We start from the raw sequence: 18,213 nt of genomic DNA, 5'->3' as shown, positions 1-18,213 counted from the left end.
ACCATTCAATTTTCATTTTACACCAGATGTGATTGCTGTGAAAATATATTTTACAGCGTGGAGCATTACAACTGAATACTGGAGGTCCCTCTACCGGAGGAAACAACTAATGGCAGCTCTATAAGCAATAAATCTGCAATGGTATGAAATCAAATAGGTTCCAAACGCGAAGACGTATCGGTAGGGATTAGAAAGATTGTAATTAAATTAGATTAAAAGTTAATTTCCTTTATTTTAGTCTCAGAATATGACAAGTTCTTTTTGACCTCGTTTTATTTATAGGGAAGAAACCAATAGGCTACCTAGCGGGCATGCGTTTTCATCCTTATACATGCATCTCCAAGTTCACAAATGCACAAGCTTATTTTCTTCTCTTAAGCCCCGTTCACACTACAAGCGACAAAGCGACACGATACCATTCATTTCAATGGGGAGGGTGATGTCCCAGATTTTTGTATATATTTTTTTTATATATAAGGCACTTAAATGCTAATTTCTAATGACTTATGGGAACAGACTGTATTACTTAGTTTGGTTCTAAGCAGTGATTAAATTGGGATTTATTATGTGGGCTCTCCCTAGGGGTCTCCGGGGGTATGCTCCCCCGGGAGTTTTTTAAAAAAAATAAACCATTAAATGGCACTTTCTGGAGAATTTTGTGCAAAGAAATTGAGAAAATGAGTCTTACATGAGATGTGAAAAACTGCAAGGTTAAGAGCATATACTTTGCATTGTTGTAGTATCAACAGGTATTAGGACATTTAGCATTTACATTACTGTTAATAAGTCATGTACTGATTAACTAAAATTAAAAACTCAAATAAATGGTTGATTTAATTTCCATTAACCACCTAGCTTACCCCCCAAGGATAGATTGAAAAATAAAATCAATCTATCCTTGTGGAAAGGTTCCTTGGTAGCTAAAAGTAGGTCTAGCAAGTCTTATATTTCTGTAATTCACACAGCTCAAACACAAATATGCTGCCTGAATAGATTGCTAGTTTATTTTGAGTAGCCAGCTAGCAGTTCTCTTGGCAGTTTGCTGATAATCCGATGTCTGAAGTAAAATGCTCAAAACATCTCCTGAGAAAAATCACATGGCCAATAGTCTTGGTTATTTAATTTAGATTTAGTCTTATTTTCCTTACCTTGTCATTCAAGGCCAGGGCACTTTATGCACATTTCTGGAACTTTTGCACGCTTCCACATCCCGCGCAACTAGGATCTCCCAGGAACACTCATTATATATTGCTGCGTACATTTATCCGTGTCACCTAGATAGGCATTTGCGAGCGGTGCGCGAACATTATACGTCCCCCCCACGTATAATGGCTCCTACGCCCCTGGTCTCTATTATAGAACAATTATAGAACTACGAAATTATAGAGCCAACTTTGTACAGTCACAATCAGATAGATTAATAGATCGTTGAGTCAAATCTCTCCAGCAACTGCCTGGGAGGTTTGACTGTTGCCGAGGTAAAGCCATTTCTGACCAGGCCAGTGCATACATCCATTAAGCTGGAGGGTAGTGGTAGTCCCATACGATTCCTAGTGTCATTTTTTAAAAGCGAGATGAAGGAAAATGCTCGCTCAACATGGGCATTGGAAACAGGCAGAACAAGAAGTCTTATGGCACCTTGTGCCAATTCCTGGAAACACTTGTGCCCCCCTGCATCTTCAAACGCTTCGACTTTCGAGCCAAAACTTGTCAATGTCCTGATCATCAGAGAAGCTTGCGGTTGTCACATTCCTCCACTGCGATTCTAATGTTCCAATGAGGCACGAGAAAAGATCAGCTGGCAAGTCCTTTACTCCAGGCCTATTTATAGTGGACATAACAGATTTCGGGCAGATGAGCTCCAGTTTGCGCAGGAATTCCATTGAAGCAGGTAAACGCAATTGGTACTGCTTTACAAGTTCTTTCAGAAAATCCATACAACGCGAAGCAATTCTCTCCTTCATGTCTGGGGCTAACCTACTTTCCTCCAGTTTGTCCATAAATGTGGTACCCAGGTCCGCATCCAGAGGGGATAGGAATATGCCAGACTGAGATCAAGTTCACGGAGCTGCTTGTGATTACACAAGACGCTCGGTTTGAGAATGCGTCTAACAGTTGTCATGTACAGCCTTTCCAAGTCTCTAAACACACTGAGAGTGTTTCCTGTTTCTAATTGAAAGCATTTATTTACAGCTTTGATTTCCATCAGAACAGGTTGAAGAAAGTACATGTAAAGGAGATTACTTTTGTCATTGTACATTTCCATTAAAAGCCGAGCAGTATAAGAGTGTTCTGTACTTGAAGCCATGTTAAAGTGCAATGTGAGGGCATCTTTTTGATCCACAATGTGGTTAATGCAGTCAGCCATCACAAGCCAATGGGTACAGCTTGGACTTATTAATTTCAAGGGGTTGCCCCCGTTATTAATAGTCTCGTATATGTTCTTGTATTCATACTGCCCCTTTGCTGAATGAGCGAACCAGTTGTAGGTTTCTCTAACCATGTATTCTATGTTGCTCGGAAGAAGCTGCATTGCTTTATTTGCAACAATGTCAAGTGAATGGCAAACACAGCGAATAAGCTGCAGGTTTAGCTGTATTTGTTTAAGTAGGGTGAAAACCGAGTGTTTTTTTCCAACCATTACGCTGGCACCATCTGTGGCAATGCCCATCATGTTTTTAATCTGCAGGCCGTTCTTAATTAGAAAAGCAACAACAGTGTATGATATGGCTTTAGCATCAGCATCTGTCAGCTCCACAAGTCCAAGATATGTACTGATAAACTTGCTGTGTTTTTTGAGTGGTATTTCACACAAATGCAAAGAAGTTTGTTCACGGATATGTCATATGCTTTCATCGAGATACAGGGAATATGGAGACTCACCAATATCCTCCACAAGTTCTTCTCTGAAGTGTGGCGCGAGGACAGATTTGTCCGGTGCATTTGGAATGTTCCCATCTCATCTTTCAAAATGTCTGACAAATCGTCCACCGCATTTATTGAACTGTGACAAGCAATGTAGGCAGCGATTCTAATTTCACGGCGCTTTTGGTTATCTTTGATCGGACACTGCCCTAGCTGCTGCTCCCGCTGGCACAGTAAAAAATTTTTACACTTCGTGCACAGCGCGATTTGTGTTTTTTTGTGTTAGCATGCTCTTTCAAATCGTTTAACTGTGCTCTGATTTCTGACAGTATTTACAAAATGCCTTTGACTCACCGCCTACCACGGGTGCAATCCATGTTTTCAGAGACGGGTCGCTCTCCCATTCCTTTCTGTAGGACTTTTTATATTTACCCCACTTGGCATGATGATGATGATGATAAATGCAGTTTTGACGATATAACAAATAGAAAGATTAGCCTACAAAAACCCGCCAATCAAGCTTGAAGTCCGATTGGACAGGATTCCCCTGAACCTTATTGGCAAATACAAGGTAGTAATAGGACTTACACAGTGGTAAAACAAAAATCTATTTCAGTGACTGCAGCACTGCGTCGTTTACTAACGTTACACTATAACCATCATGTTAACGATCAGCCTAACAGTATTTGATTTGGTACAATTCATTCATATCAAACATTAAGCAAGCTTACCTTTACGCTTGTGCCAGGTCCAGAAATGAGCTGTGTCCGGTGCAGTAACGTTACGTTGGTATAACACCTGTTGATCTCCCGGTCAACCAAACATCTATTGATTTTCAATCATATTTCCCGGTCAACTATATATCGATGCATTTTCAATCATATGTCCCCCTCAACTATATGTCGATGACTTTTCAACAACAGCGTCGTTTCCCGGTCAACTATAAGTCAACTTTTCAACACATTCAGCGATCGCCCGGTAAACCAAATAGCAATGTTTAATCAATCATAAAGATAACTAGGGGGAGACCGGGGTCATAACACGGGTCAGTTGTAACAATTCCAATCTGTCCAATCAGGAACTAGTTACAAATCCCCTGATTCACTTCGCACATGCTCAGTTTAGTCCTTATTTCACATGTAATAAAGTAGAGCCCTGTGGCAAACACAGCAGGTGTTAGAGTGGAAAAACCAATTTTGAGGTATGGAAGTAACTTTTTTTTACTTTGTTTATTTTTGTTATGGGAATTTCTGCTTTATAGTTAAACTCATCAAATTTAAATTATGTTGATTGTGTGTCTGTGTAGATATTTTTCATGTAAGTTGTTAGTGCAAATGTTTTGCCTGTTAGCTGTAAGGTGAGCTAGTTCATGGCTCCATGACTCTGGGTTAGTTGTAACAACAATGAAACGTTACAACCTAACCCTAACACCTTACACACGTCACACACGTCTCTCTCTCACACACACACACGTTCAATTTAAATTTTATTATGGCCAATACTATTAACTGACAGTAACAAACGTGCTTACACCAACACAAGTGTTCAATTTCAATTTATTATGGCCAATAACTATGACTGACAGTAACACTAACAAACAAGCTTACACACAAACAATGTTTTGTGTTCAAGTTAAATTTATAGTGGTCAATTACTATGACTAAGAGTGACACTCACACAGACACACACACATCAGTTATATTGAAAAGTCAGTGTTGAATAAAAAGCTTTCAAAATCCTTTTTTGTTTGTTTTTTTTTGTCAAAATCCTTATTTCATTATGTTACATATCACCCCGGTGGATCTCATAATGTTACATCTCACCCCAGGGTATGTTACAACTAACCCAGACTATGGGGTGAATTGTAACATTTCACTCCTTGTGTTTGAAACTAAACCATGGATTTTCTGTTTGTGTTGCAAAGATAAAAGTTATGTCATTTGATAGCAGACACTTGTAACTTTTGAATCACATTTTGAACACACTGGCTTAAAAGTACTCCAAGATATAGACAGAAAGGTCAAAAATGTTACAACCACCCCCGGTCTCCCCTGTTCCAATATCGTTGCCATCAACATTAACATCAGGTTTTCATCGACAGGGTAATGGTGATTCAACATTAATTTTGCATTGAAATTTCAATATCAACCATAATGATGATTCAGATGGAAAAACAATGGCAATGACATTGATTCAATGTTGAAATTCCATCAGAATCATCATTTTGGTTGAGGTTGAAAATTCAATCCTAAATAATATTGGATCAATGTTGATATTTCAATGCTTTTCAGTGTTGAAAAAGACAAACATTGAATCAACGTTGATTTTTGGTCAGCTTCATTATCTTCCACTGTGGGAACTTGAGGACATGCGTCAGACGTTTTTCTGACGTCACGACACACGAGCGTCTTGAACTGTTCTGCTCAACCGTTATTCTCCTCATATGGATGAAAGGTAGGTTGAACTTGGAAATTTGTTTTAATTAATATACTCGATAATGCAACGTGTGTTTCAGAGTTAGTTAACCTTGTTTATGAACATGAATACTAGGAGTATATGTCTTGAGTCGTAATTAATCGAATTTTTGAATTTGCTCGACCGTTTGCGATTGGCCATAACATTACAGGTCAGCGCCAAGGTACGTTACTTTTATGTTTTTTTTTTATACAAGATGTTGCCTTTACTCGTTTATTTTCTAGTAATGTATTCAGTTTATACCATGGGCATGAGTATAAAATAAATGCCCCCTGTACCGTCTATGCAGCGCGACATATTTGAAATGCTGTGGGTGGGAAGTGCGCGGGAGCGGGACAAAACTCTTGAGGCTTACGAATTATAATATTGAGTTTAGTTTTTAAAGTATTTGTCTGCTCTTTTATTTGTCTTTGACATCTAAGCTTACATAATAAGGATGAATGTAAGTAAAGACAATGTGCTTTAACGCTAGATAACGTTATGTGCCTAGTAACTGCTTCGTGGGAAAAATGTTGATGTTAGTTTTTTTTTTTGTAGAAATTATATTTTTTTTATAGGCCTAATAGTAAAAAGTAATAGTAGAGTATTACACAACTAGCCTAATTAATGGACCAGCAAACAATTTTCGACCACATAGGCCCTATTGCATTTTTTCTCTCTCCTTAATTAGGACCAAAAGCTTTTCAATGTTTGACTTTGCAATTCATGGTAACGTTAACTAATTTCTATAAAACTGCTATAATTGTTAATATATAATATTAATTAATAATGTTCAGTAAAATCCATGTTTTCTATTGACTTGCATTAACATTAACAAACTTAAGACTTGGATTGTCATGATCCGGCCTTCTTGTCCTTGTTTTCCTCTAGTCTTGAGCCTGGATCATGACAGACCCGTGTTTTGTGTACAAGCGCATGGCCAATTGCTTGGGCCATGTGCTTGTGTTGTCTCCGTAATTAATTGTACAGGCAGCATTAAACCATCAAAGTTAAATGATTGTTTATAGCTTATGAATTTCCTAGCCTATATTTTCTTTAGCAGGGGGGTTCAAACTTTTTAATGGCAATGAGCCCTAAACAATACCCTTGTGAGATTCTTTATTTAGGCTTATAATATAATAAAATATATGCCTAATATAATACAATATATAAAAAAATGAATTGAAGTATTTGAAGTGATATAATATATCAGTTTAAATGCTTCAATTTGTTTTCATATTATATTATTATAATATGAAAACAAACTGAAGCATTTACTGTAAATAGCTAGATCTAATAGCTAAATATTTTCAAGAAAAGTGAATATGTGAACTCTTTTATAGTAGCCTAATCTAACCATGCCTGAAACTATTTAAATCTATGTAAACTAATGATGCATTTTGAGTTTGCACGCGGGTGTGTGTGTAATTGTTACCGTTCTGTGTCCATCATCCGTTATTTCCACCACTTTAATCAAACCACTCTTCTTTAAAACATGATATTGTGATTTTATTTCACATGTCTTTGCGTTTCTCGTCGCCTCTCGTATTGAGATAGGCTATTTGGTCCGCACACACGACTCACTGCCAATCACACGCGCTCACATCATTCTCTTTCTTTGATACCTGTAAACTGCACTCACCAGTTTGAGCACTGCAATTATTTCTCACATACAATCAAATGGATTTCCCCACACATTTCGCGTCAGTCCTCTGCGTGGCATTTTATTCTTTTCTGCGCGGCCGCGGCATCAGAAGTGCACGACCGTGCACGCGCGCAGCTTAGAGGGAACGTGATTCTTATGTTTATATATTTTGTATGTCGAATAAATTATTAATTATTATTGTTGTTCTGCGTAGTTTGAAGATAAACATTTTTAAATATTTATCCCGGATATATATATATTTTTTAATCAGGAAGGGGGTGGGGGGTCAAATGGGGGGTCAAAGCATTTTTTGGGAGGGTCTTGAGACCCCCCAAGACCCCCCCCCCCCCCCTGGCGCCGCCGCTGGTCATTAGTGTTCCCTTTATTATCCCCTTGTGTTTGCTGTCCTGTGCCGGCTCATTTTGAAAATTAGTGATTCATGTCTGAGTGCTTGTCTAACATTGTCATCCTCGTGAGTATCCTGTCAAGTGTATTGTCTACAGAGAAGTTCTGTTTCCTCGTTTGCTGTTTTGTTTACCGTCAAGTCATTATCTAGTTTTTGTCGATCCTGTTCCAGTCCTGTTTTGTCCCCTCGTGGGTTTTGTTTTCCCTGTTTTTGTCTGTTAATAAACCTTGTGTGAACGCATACTGTCTGCGGCTGCGCTTGGGTTCGTTCCCTGAAATTCATGACATGGATAGACTATCAGCTAAAAGTTGTCTTTATATTTTTAAGGGAAAAAAAAGATGGCCTGGAGGTTATTTTTTTTATATTTTCCTGGCCTTTGCTATATCTGCAAAATCTGATTCCGTAATACAGATTATTTGGATTTTTTTAAATAAGAAAAATAATCACTTTGCTTTATCACAGACTGAAAACATTCACATGAGAAGAGTGTGTCCTGAAGGCCCTAATTTTTTTTCTGAGAGAAAATCCTAAAGACCTTGTGAGTTAAACGTCTGCATTCTATTTTGATTCTAGTCTAAAGTCTAAATTTGTGTATTTTGTAGTTATGATTGCAAAAGGCAATTAATCTTGTTTGTTTTATGTACACTACTTTAGGATAACCAGACAGATGACTGTAAGTGTGACCTTGACCAGCTCACCATGGCAGTGTTCATTATTCGGAAGGAGAGGGAGAACTTCATAAACCACCTGATGACATTGGCTTTGTGATCGAGGGAGTTAAAGTTTTGAATCAACTACAGCTACATCAGCTTGTGCTCTGCTTCTGGGTATGATATACATCATCAACCTAAAATGTTTATATTAAAATTAATTGTCATAAATTTGAATTAAGTGTGTTTTAAACACATTTTTTTATATTCAAATTTCAAGTTAAAGGGTTAGTTCACCCAAAAATGAAAATGATGTCATTAATGACTCACCCTCATGTCGTCCCAAGCCCGTAAGACCTCCGTTCATCTTCGGAACACAGTTTAAGATATTTCAGATTTAGTCCGAGAGCTTTCTGTCCCTCCATTGAAAAGGTATGTTTGGTATATTGTCCTTGTCCAGAAAGTGAATAAAGACATCATCAAAGTAGTCCATGTGACATCAGTGGGTTAGTTAGAATGTTTTGAAGCATCGAAAATACATTTTAGTCCAAAAATAACAACAACTACGACTTTATGGGACTCGTGAACAATGTTGGTCATCTTACTTTAAAAAAGTAATTAGTTACGGTTACAAAGTACTTCTCCCAAAAAGTAATTAAGTTAGTAACTCGGTTACCACATTGTAAAAGTAATAAGTTACTCAGCAAAGTAACTGTGATGTTATTTATGTTCTATAACGCTATTACGTTCTATAACATATTTAACATCAAAGATGTTTATATTAAAGCTGCAGTCTGTAACTTTTTTTAAAGTTAAAAATAATCCAAAATAATTATTTAAAAAAAAAAACATATTCAGCCAGTGTTCAAACCTATCTGGTTGCCGTAGCTCGATTCAAAACGGTTAGCTTGTAATAATAATTTTAATTCCAGTGGTACTGGTGGGTTTCCGCGGGAAATTCGAGCATGTCTTTGCGTCATTACGTCACATCTGTACACATAAAGGAGTTTCGGCTAGCCGGCTATACTGCGCGTATGGACGTTGACGGTGTGGAGATGTATAGCCTTTTCTCGCAGCACTTTACATAATTTAACTTATGGTGGATCCAGAAAGATCCAAACGATAATCATCAGTGTCAACTGGAGATTCACCAGTTATAAAACCCAAAAGACTTCGTACTTCGGATTTAAAGTGGCTAGAGAAAGACAGCAAACGTCTCATGTGAACACAAGGATAAACATCGGCAGGGCTTTTGAAAAGTGCGTGAAGGGGTTCAAAACGGAAGAAGAGACACTTTTTTCTGCTGGACAAGTAAGACATTTCAATAGTTCAATCGTGTAACAGTACAACAATTGTTTACTTAATTCACACAGTTATGGAGTTTCCTTTGTTGTGCCTTTCTCGTTTAGCTATTATAGAGAATATGAATTCTGAACTACAGGCAACCATAAAACACATTAAATCACGCAATGCTGATGTTGTTAACATTAACAATTTGAGAATAAAGTAGGCCTATAATTTGCACGGTTCGACATAAGCGATCGTTAGATTTAATCAGCGCGATTTACTGCAGACAGTGCAATGCATTTTTCCCCTTAGTTGATCTGAACAAAATTGAATGTTACTTACTTGTTCAGAGGACATTTTCCGGTGAAAATTCTTATGTTGGTCATCCTGTACTTCCAAAAAGTAGAATGTGTGATTCTGAATGCCAGTATCCACACCGGCGCTGTGACCGACAGCCGCGACGCGCACTCTCCTCACAACATTGTGTTCATCCGCGCTGTTTTATGCCGATGTACAACTCACGTAAAATTAATAATTCCGCGAATGACTGCAATTGCAGACTTCAAACAGAGATGGCGACAAAGAGGAAAAGCTACGGACTGCAGCTTTAACTGATTGAAGAATAAGAACACTATATACAGTATTTTAGAACATTTGGTATTTATTTGAACTCAATAGATTGCAGCCTGCCATATGATATGCATAGAAATAACATAAATAAACATAAATAAATATTGAAAATAAAATTCAAGTGCAAAGACACAAATGTAAACTTGGGTAAAAAGAAACAAAGGAAAATCTGGCCATTAAGCAGTGCAAATCTCTGTAACTGTATATTAGGCCTACTGCACAATAAAATTAAATATTGAAAATAATGTTCACACACTTTGCATTCAAGTGCAAAACTAAGACACACACTGCTTTGACAGCAGCCTTGAGTAATAAGAAACAAAGGAAAATCTGGCCTTTAATTAGTGCAATTATCTGTATAATACTACGGCACAATAAACAGAGCACTATCCAACTCTTAAATATTTAGTAAAGTAATAAAAATTAAATATTTAAAATAAATAATATTCAGTTATTCACACACTTTGCAATCAAGTGCAAAACTAAGCACACAAATGTAAACTTGGGTAAAAAGAAACAAAGGAAGATCTGGGGCCGTATTCACAAAGAATTTTAAGGCTAAAAGTAGCTCCTAACTGGCGAATTTAGGAGCAACTCCTAAAAATAATGGGCGTGTCACTCCTAACTTTAGGACTCCTCATTTTTTTCACTAAGAGTAATTCACGAAGCATTTTAGCCCTAAAAGTAGCCCCTAAGTCTGGGACAGCTTAAAAGAAGTCGAGAGGACTCCTAACTCACTAAGACCTATTCACAATGGATACCACCGCCTCTCTCAGTCGTCCTGGGTCCGCGACACAAGCGGGAATGCTGCATTGATCTGCAAACAAATCCTCTCCCATGTGTTTTGCTTAATATCCCAGTGCTGAATTTCCCATTTATCTTTTTTTTTTTTTTTCAGCACCAACTGAGCCAGCAGCAGTAATGGTGTGTTCACACCGAACGCGAATTTAATTATTTGCGCGAGTAGATTACATACAAAGGCAATGCAAAGACACGAATAGACGCATCATTCGCGCCGGCGTTGCGAATGACGCGAATTGGGCGACGCGTTTGCCGCGAATGTCTTCCGTGCAAGGTGAAAAAATTTAACTCGAGCGAATGTTCAAGCGTCTAACTAGACGCGTATTTGACGCTCTATTCGCGTTCGGTGTGAACACTACATAACTGATCCTGCGTCCAGTTGGGCTTTCTTTTCCGTTTTGGCGAGTTCATAATCCACCGTCATTCAACTGTTACATTAGGCTACTTCAATAGGAGCAACATTTCCTTAGTCTATTTAGGCTAATAGGATGTCAATTAATGTGTTAATGCAAAGTGTTAATTCAAGTGTCGTTTTTCATTATTAGGCAAGTGGCTGTTTTCATTAGGGTAGGCTATTAGGCTACCTTGATTTAATTTAATTTAATTCACGACTTTTTTTTCTCTCTCTCTGCCTTTTTAGAATTACACTTCACTGGGGCATGCACAAACATGATATGCATTTCGATGACATTACTATTATTATTTTGTGTATAGGACACAGACATATTTAGATGTCGTAATTCCATGATTTGTTGCGTCTGTGTTATGTTCCGCATGATGGCCCTGTCATCTAACAACCAATCACTGTGATCATTGCGAGGAAGCTCGTGCATGAGAATTTACGTTATCCATAGCAACGATGACTCACTCTTAGTTTAGGAGTTGTCATTTTTCCTTACTAAAAGTACACTGTAAAAAAAAACCCCGTATTTTTTACGGAATAATGCTGGCAACTTTGGTTGCCAGACAATTCCGTAAAAAATACATTAAAACTGTAATCACCTTTACAGAGCAGCATGTAAGTTTTACATTTTAAACTGGTATATTTAACAATGGATTTCAGCAATATTGACATGGCCATGAAGTTATTGAACAAATTCCTTCAGTAAGAATTACATTCAACCAGTTTTTTTAACATAAAATCCCATTTGATTTCACTAAAAAAAAATATGATATTAACGTTATTTCACTGTGAAATATTCATTGTGTAACCATTTTTTTTGCTGAATTTGTACACTCAAAAAAATGACTCTTTGGTTGAACATGATTTAATCATGGACAGTGGTTCCACGTGATTGATTCAAGTTATCCGAGCACGACTGAATCAAGTTATTTGGACACGACTGAATCAAGTTATTTGAGTTAAAATAACATACAATCAACCTAAATATAGCTTTTCTTTTAATACATAAAATGTTGGCAGTCTAAAATGGTACTGATTGCATCACTAGCAAACCCATTGGAGTTGCTTTTAAAGCAACTTGAATTCTTAGCATGTCCTCCACTGAAGCACATGCTCGACACTTTACCACATAACTCACCCATAAACACCTACATATAAGAAGTAATTTAAAATACCAACATAATAGAATATTAAACATTAACAAGTCTCCCTATTTTCTCATCTTGCTTACATTTTTTTTTTTATCAAATAACACTGGTACAAAGCAATTACGACAGACCAGGAGGGTATTCTTAAGTATTTATTGAGATACAACATTTACTTCACAAAACATTTTCAGGCAAAATAAGTGGGCTTTATAGTAAAAAATAAATAAAATAACATTAAAATAAAATTATCAGACTTTTTCACCAAATAAGTGAAAACTGCACAAACAAGGCTTCAAATGCTTCAAATTTCCATTTTAAAATGGTAAAAATGTGTAAATATAAAATAATATTATAATAATAAAATAACTGAAACAAAGAGTGGACCATTTTTAAGTCAAATGTTTCCTCTAGATTCAACAGCACTTTATGAATGAACTTTGAGAAGTTAGTGTACTCTAAATTAGGGCACAAATAAGTGCAAAAAACAGCAGCAGTGCACTGACCAAGACTTGGTAGACATCACCACCTCATCTTCAATCAAAACATCCAGTGAGTTTAAAGACAACGTTCCTCCTCACCAGCAATGATGGTGACTGCTGCACCTGGTCAAACTCCTTACATTTCTCCTTACAAACTCCTTTTTCTAAATGCATTGAAAGAAAAAAAAAGAAAGTGTTAGTGTATGTCACCACATATCATAAAAAACGACCCTTGTGAGGATAGACATTTAAATTTTCATAAATTAAAATAAAGACATGAAGGATCAGAGTAGTGTTTATTCAGTATAGGGTTTGTGCCCATTTAAAACCCTGTAGTACTTTTTTTTACAACACATCTTCCAGAGATGTTTGTCAGAAGGATTTTATTGGGAAAAAATGTCGGGGGTTTATCGGTTGAATGTCCTAGAGCTTAAAAAAAATGGCATTAATAAAATGTAATTTGGCATCAGTCGGTTCTTTATTACAAAGTAGAAAGTAAAGTGGTACTTAAAAGGGATAGTTCACCCCAAAATAAAAATTCTGTCGTCATCATTTACTCACTACCACATCATACCAAACACAAGAATCTTGTTCAGCTTTGGAACAATTTTTTTATTTTATATATATATATATGTCATGGACCATCCATCAAAAGTCTATAGACAATCAATATTTAGCTTCAAGAAGTACATAAAGATATAGCTAATCCATATGAATAAAGCAGTTTTATACAAGCCATCCAAAGGATAAAATATGACAAAAAGTATGAAATATATTATTTATTTATTTATTTTTCTTAAGATGAACAAAATTATGGTTTTGGAACATGAGGGTGAGTAAATCATGACAATTTTCATTTTATTTTTAGGTGCACTATCCAAGTCATGCATTTATTCTAATGACATAATGATTTATGCTAAAAGGATAAAGTATTCCTAAGTAAATATAATGTAGTCCTGACATGTGTCCTACCTTGTGTGTCTTGAAATCATCAGCTGACTCTTCCTTTGAGATAGTAGACATGTCAGGATCGTAGTTCTAATGACATCAATGCCATTTTTGTACTTGAAGGCAAAACACAAAATTATGGTAATGTAACACAATTAAGCAACATTTATTGAGTTTATTTTTATGATTCATAAGACAACTTTCAATGACTGCAAACCTAGCATTAGCAATTACCTGACACCTTTACAAAATCCAAGGCAAACTTCAGGATAAGTGGAAATATAACACAAATTATATATTTTTTTTATCCATATTAAGAAAGTATGCTATAGCTGGAATATTCAAGACATCACTGGTATTCTTCTGAAGTACCGTAATTCCTCAAATAAAGACCGGTATTCAAATAAACGCCGGGCCTCTGATAGTGGCCGGGGGCGTGGTCAACGCGGACAAATAAAGGCCGGTCTCAAATTAAGGCCGGGGAAAAAATAGTGTGAATAGGTAACTTACACTTTAAATGAGTGTACACTCAAAGACGGACGCGCTCAGCGCTTGTCATATATCACAACTATTCAGTGTTTTTAACCACATGTTTATTTTAGGTTTCAGACATTTAAATAGATATGATTTATAGCAAAACAATAAATTTATAGTTTGTAAAATACACAATGGTGTCTATGGAAGCAGCAATAACAATCCATTCAAATATATTTGGCGACGTGTTTTATTCATATCAGATACACAGTGTAAGTAACTATAAAGTTTACTCTATTCTTCTCCCAGTTCACCGGCCACTTACTTTCATGTATTTCGGGAGAAACTGAAGAATTCACGCGCTGTAACTTAACAAATACAACAGGAATCTCCGAACTGCGGTGCCCATCTCACGTTACAGATCAAGATCATTTATAAAGGGTTTTAAACGACAAAACAAACTCACTTACACGGATTTGAGAGTCAGAATAGAAGATAGTTGATGACATGGTAAGCAAGTTTGTTAATTTTTTAGAAATAAAAGCGCTACATCTGTCATACAGCGCTATTTTGGCTGTGGTGAACACGTGCCAAGCATGTCGCGTCACCATGGAAACTTGGCTGGCGGGCGGGCGGGGATCGCGAATTAGAAATAAAGGCCTGCCTCTAATAAAAGCCTGCTTCAAATAAAAGCCGGCTACCATCTGCAGTTCAGGTAAATAAAGGCCCCGGCCTTTATTTGAGGAATTACGGTAATACAAAGACGTTACTCTAAATCATAGACAGACTGAAATTTAAGTTGAAATGCCATCAAATGCCGGTGGGGGCTTAAGCCCCTGCCCCTTTTGTCTCAAAATGTATTGTGTCCTTTTCTGATAATTGTAAATAATTATTACTATTATTATTATAAATATTATAATAAATAACAATACACTTACACACCCTTGCCACTAACAATAATAATACAAACAAATATTATATAAAAAAAATCTTTTGCGGAGAAGTGGTAGGCGGAGTTTCCTTTGCAGCGCCTCGTACGCATTTAACGGTTCTGGTACGCACTACGCAGCAGTTCGCGCAAGTCTTCAAACGAGCAGCAGGTAACGTTAAAGCTAACACGGAATATTACATTTATCCTACCATCACCATGCTACTCTAAAAGTTGTGGCAGCATGCGAGTTATTCTTAACTATAATAAATGTATAACTCGATTTCAGACGCATTCTGAGTGACAATGTCATTCGTTTTTATCCAAGGAATAAAAGTGCAAGGGGAAATACATCTAAGTTAGTTAAATGAAATCTTAAGTCCATGTCCAACTCTAAATTGTAAGGAACTTATATCTTTGATTTCATAGTAACGCTTTACAATAAGGTTCATTTGTTCATTACTCACGTATGAACTAGCATGAACTAACCATGAGCAACATTGTTTATTCATGTTATGTCACAGTCAGTGCATTAACTAATGATAACAAATACAACTTTTGATTTTAATGTTTTAGTAAATGCTGAAATTAATATTAACTAAGATTAATAAATGCTGTAGAAGTGCAGTTCATTATTAGCTAATGTTAACTAATTTAACTAATGAAACCTTATTGTAAAGTGTTACTGATTCATGATAGCTAACACTGTCTTTCATACATATAATACATACATTAAATTTACAACATCAACAAAACTAAAAATTAATTTTCCATAATTACCTTCTTGATTCTCACTGTTTTGTTTGGTAAAGTAAATAATATTTAGCAATATTATCAATTTCCCTATTTTCATTTGATGTGTTATGCATTCTAATAATTGTATCAACATATTTTCTTAGAATGCCAAGGAAAGAAAGAATAAAAACAAAAAAAATCAATGAACTTTCTGATGCAGCCAAAGGAAGCATCCCTCTTACAAGAGAGAATAAAATGCAGGTACTGTTAAATTAAATTAAAAAAAAATGTAGTGCCCTTTTTGGTCCCTCCTCCGCCCCTGCCCCTGAGGAGGTCTGTGCACGCCACTGTCGTACAACACTAAAAACAATCAGTGAATTTTACTTAACTTACTTCGTTTTAGGCTCATAGTATTGCATCATCTTGTTGACATTGATATCACACCATCCCTCGTTGCCTTTACTCTGAAAAGATTTATTTCAAAAGCATGAAAACAACCTTGTTAGTGTGGGTTTCAAATTAGAAAACGTGAGAAGCAAATAACAGTCTAAAATGTTAACTAATGTTAGCAAAACAGCCATCATCATCGGTCCTCGAGCCACTTGTTCACCGAGACTTCGGCTGCTTTAGGCCTAAACTTAATGTAATAAGCATCCCATGGATATGGCAAGCTAGATAAAATTGACAAAACAGGTCATAAAACGATTAACAAAATGTATAACATTGTAATAGTGAATGGGTGGGTTTGCATTAAGTTACCTGTTGTAACTGTTGTAAAATTTTCTTGACCGTTAACGTTAGCCGTCCTTACGTGGTGTGAATGACGGTTAGAGATGTGGAAGATGGTCCGTCTGTCAGCCGTCTCTGTTTTAAAATAATAATAAAAAATGCCGGAACTTGTTTGTCCATGTCCAACTGTGAGAAAGCACACAAAATATTTATTAATTTCCCACTGACAAACTGTGGAGTAAAACGCTGCATATTCAACACTTACCGCTGATAAGTTAACTGTCTTTGATGTAACTTAGCTGCTAATGGCGCGTTGGCTCCGCTTCCTTGCTAGCTAACGTTAACGTTACGTACATTAGCGTTACTGGTATGGTTAACCTTCAGATAGAGAAGTACGACAATAAGACATAAAACGTTCAAATGTGCTTTAAATGGGGATAAAGAAGTTCGAAATGCTTACCTGTTATTTTTCTTGACCGTTAGCCGTCCTGCTGTGTGACCCGTCGAGTGATGTGAGCGCGCAGTGGGGGATGGGCGGCTGGGCAAACGACTGCCTGAGAGAAAATGCGCGCGTTTTTTTTTTTTTGCTTCTTGTGAAACACTCCTGAGTCCTGGATAATATTTTGCCATTAGTAAAAGTAGTTAAGGCTTAATGAATGCTTAATATGAAATAGATTTATGTATTTACTATTGTTTATGTTTTTATTTGATTAGCTTTTAGTTATAAAAGAAAACGGCATAATAAAATGAGCCCTTATGCTATAGCCTACAAACGTAATTTCTCAGAGAAAATTATATAAAAGAAATTAGAAATCATGGAGTAAGTTAAGACATTTTTTTATAGATATTTTGTGGTCAGGCATAGACGTAAGATATCAGATTAAATTAATTGCTGAGTTACTTGATTGGAACTTGTTCTATTAAAATGAAAACATCAAGTTAAGTCAAAGAGTAACCGTTTCAAGTCAGTTTAACATGATGCAATAGTGTTTGAACATTAAACCTGATACAATGGTGTTAAATCAAAATGAATGGTTTAAACAAAGTGAACAACATCATGTAGATTCCACTCCAAAAATGTAGTTGCCAGAACAATTCTGTCTTTTAAACTCTAGGCTACTGTGCTGTAATTGAATATACAATTTTAGTCTGTACAATTTACAGAAATAGATCATTTCTACAAAAATATATGTTTTTATAATCATAGTTTTACTGTAAAATTAACATATATATTTAATTTACTTGTTTACAAAATATTACTGTTAAGTTAACAATGTTTCATTTAATTTACAACATATTATTGTTAAGTTAACAATGTTCAATTGTATTCTCATTTACGGTATTTCCATGTAGCTATTTTACAGCATTTCAAAGTTAATTTTACGGACATTTTTTACAGTGTAGGTCTGAAAGGCGTTGTGAATAACTTTTAAGAGAAAACTCCTGGCTAAAATATTTTAGTGTGATTTAGGAGTACTCCTAATGGTAAGATAAAATTCTTTGTGAATACGGCCCCTGGCCATTAAAGGAGAACTCCGGCGCAAAATGAACCTTTGGTCTAATTACACATTGTTACCTAGTCAACCGTTATCTGAGATTTGTTTTCATGATTATCGAATGTAAATAGTTTT

Source organism: Rhinichthys klamathensis, unplaced genomic scaffold (assembly GCF_029890125.1).
Source record: "Rhinichthys klamathensis goyatoka isolate OS25496 unplaced genomic scaffold, OSU_Roscu_1.1 h1tg000036l_1, whole genome shotgun sequence".
In the NCBI taxonomy this organism is placed as follows: Eukaryota; Metazoa; Chordata; class Actinopteri; order Cypriniformes; family Leuciscidae; genus Rhinichthys; species Rhinichthys klamathensis.
Note: the sequence above shows the minus strand (reverse complement) of the source record.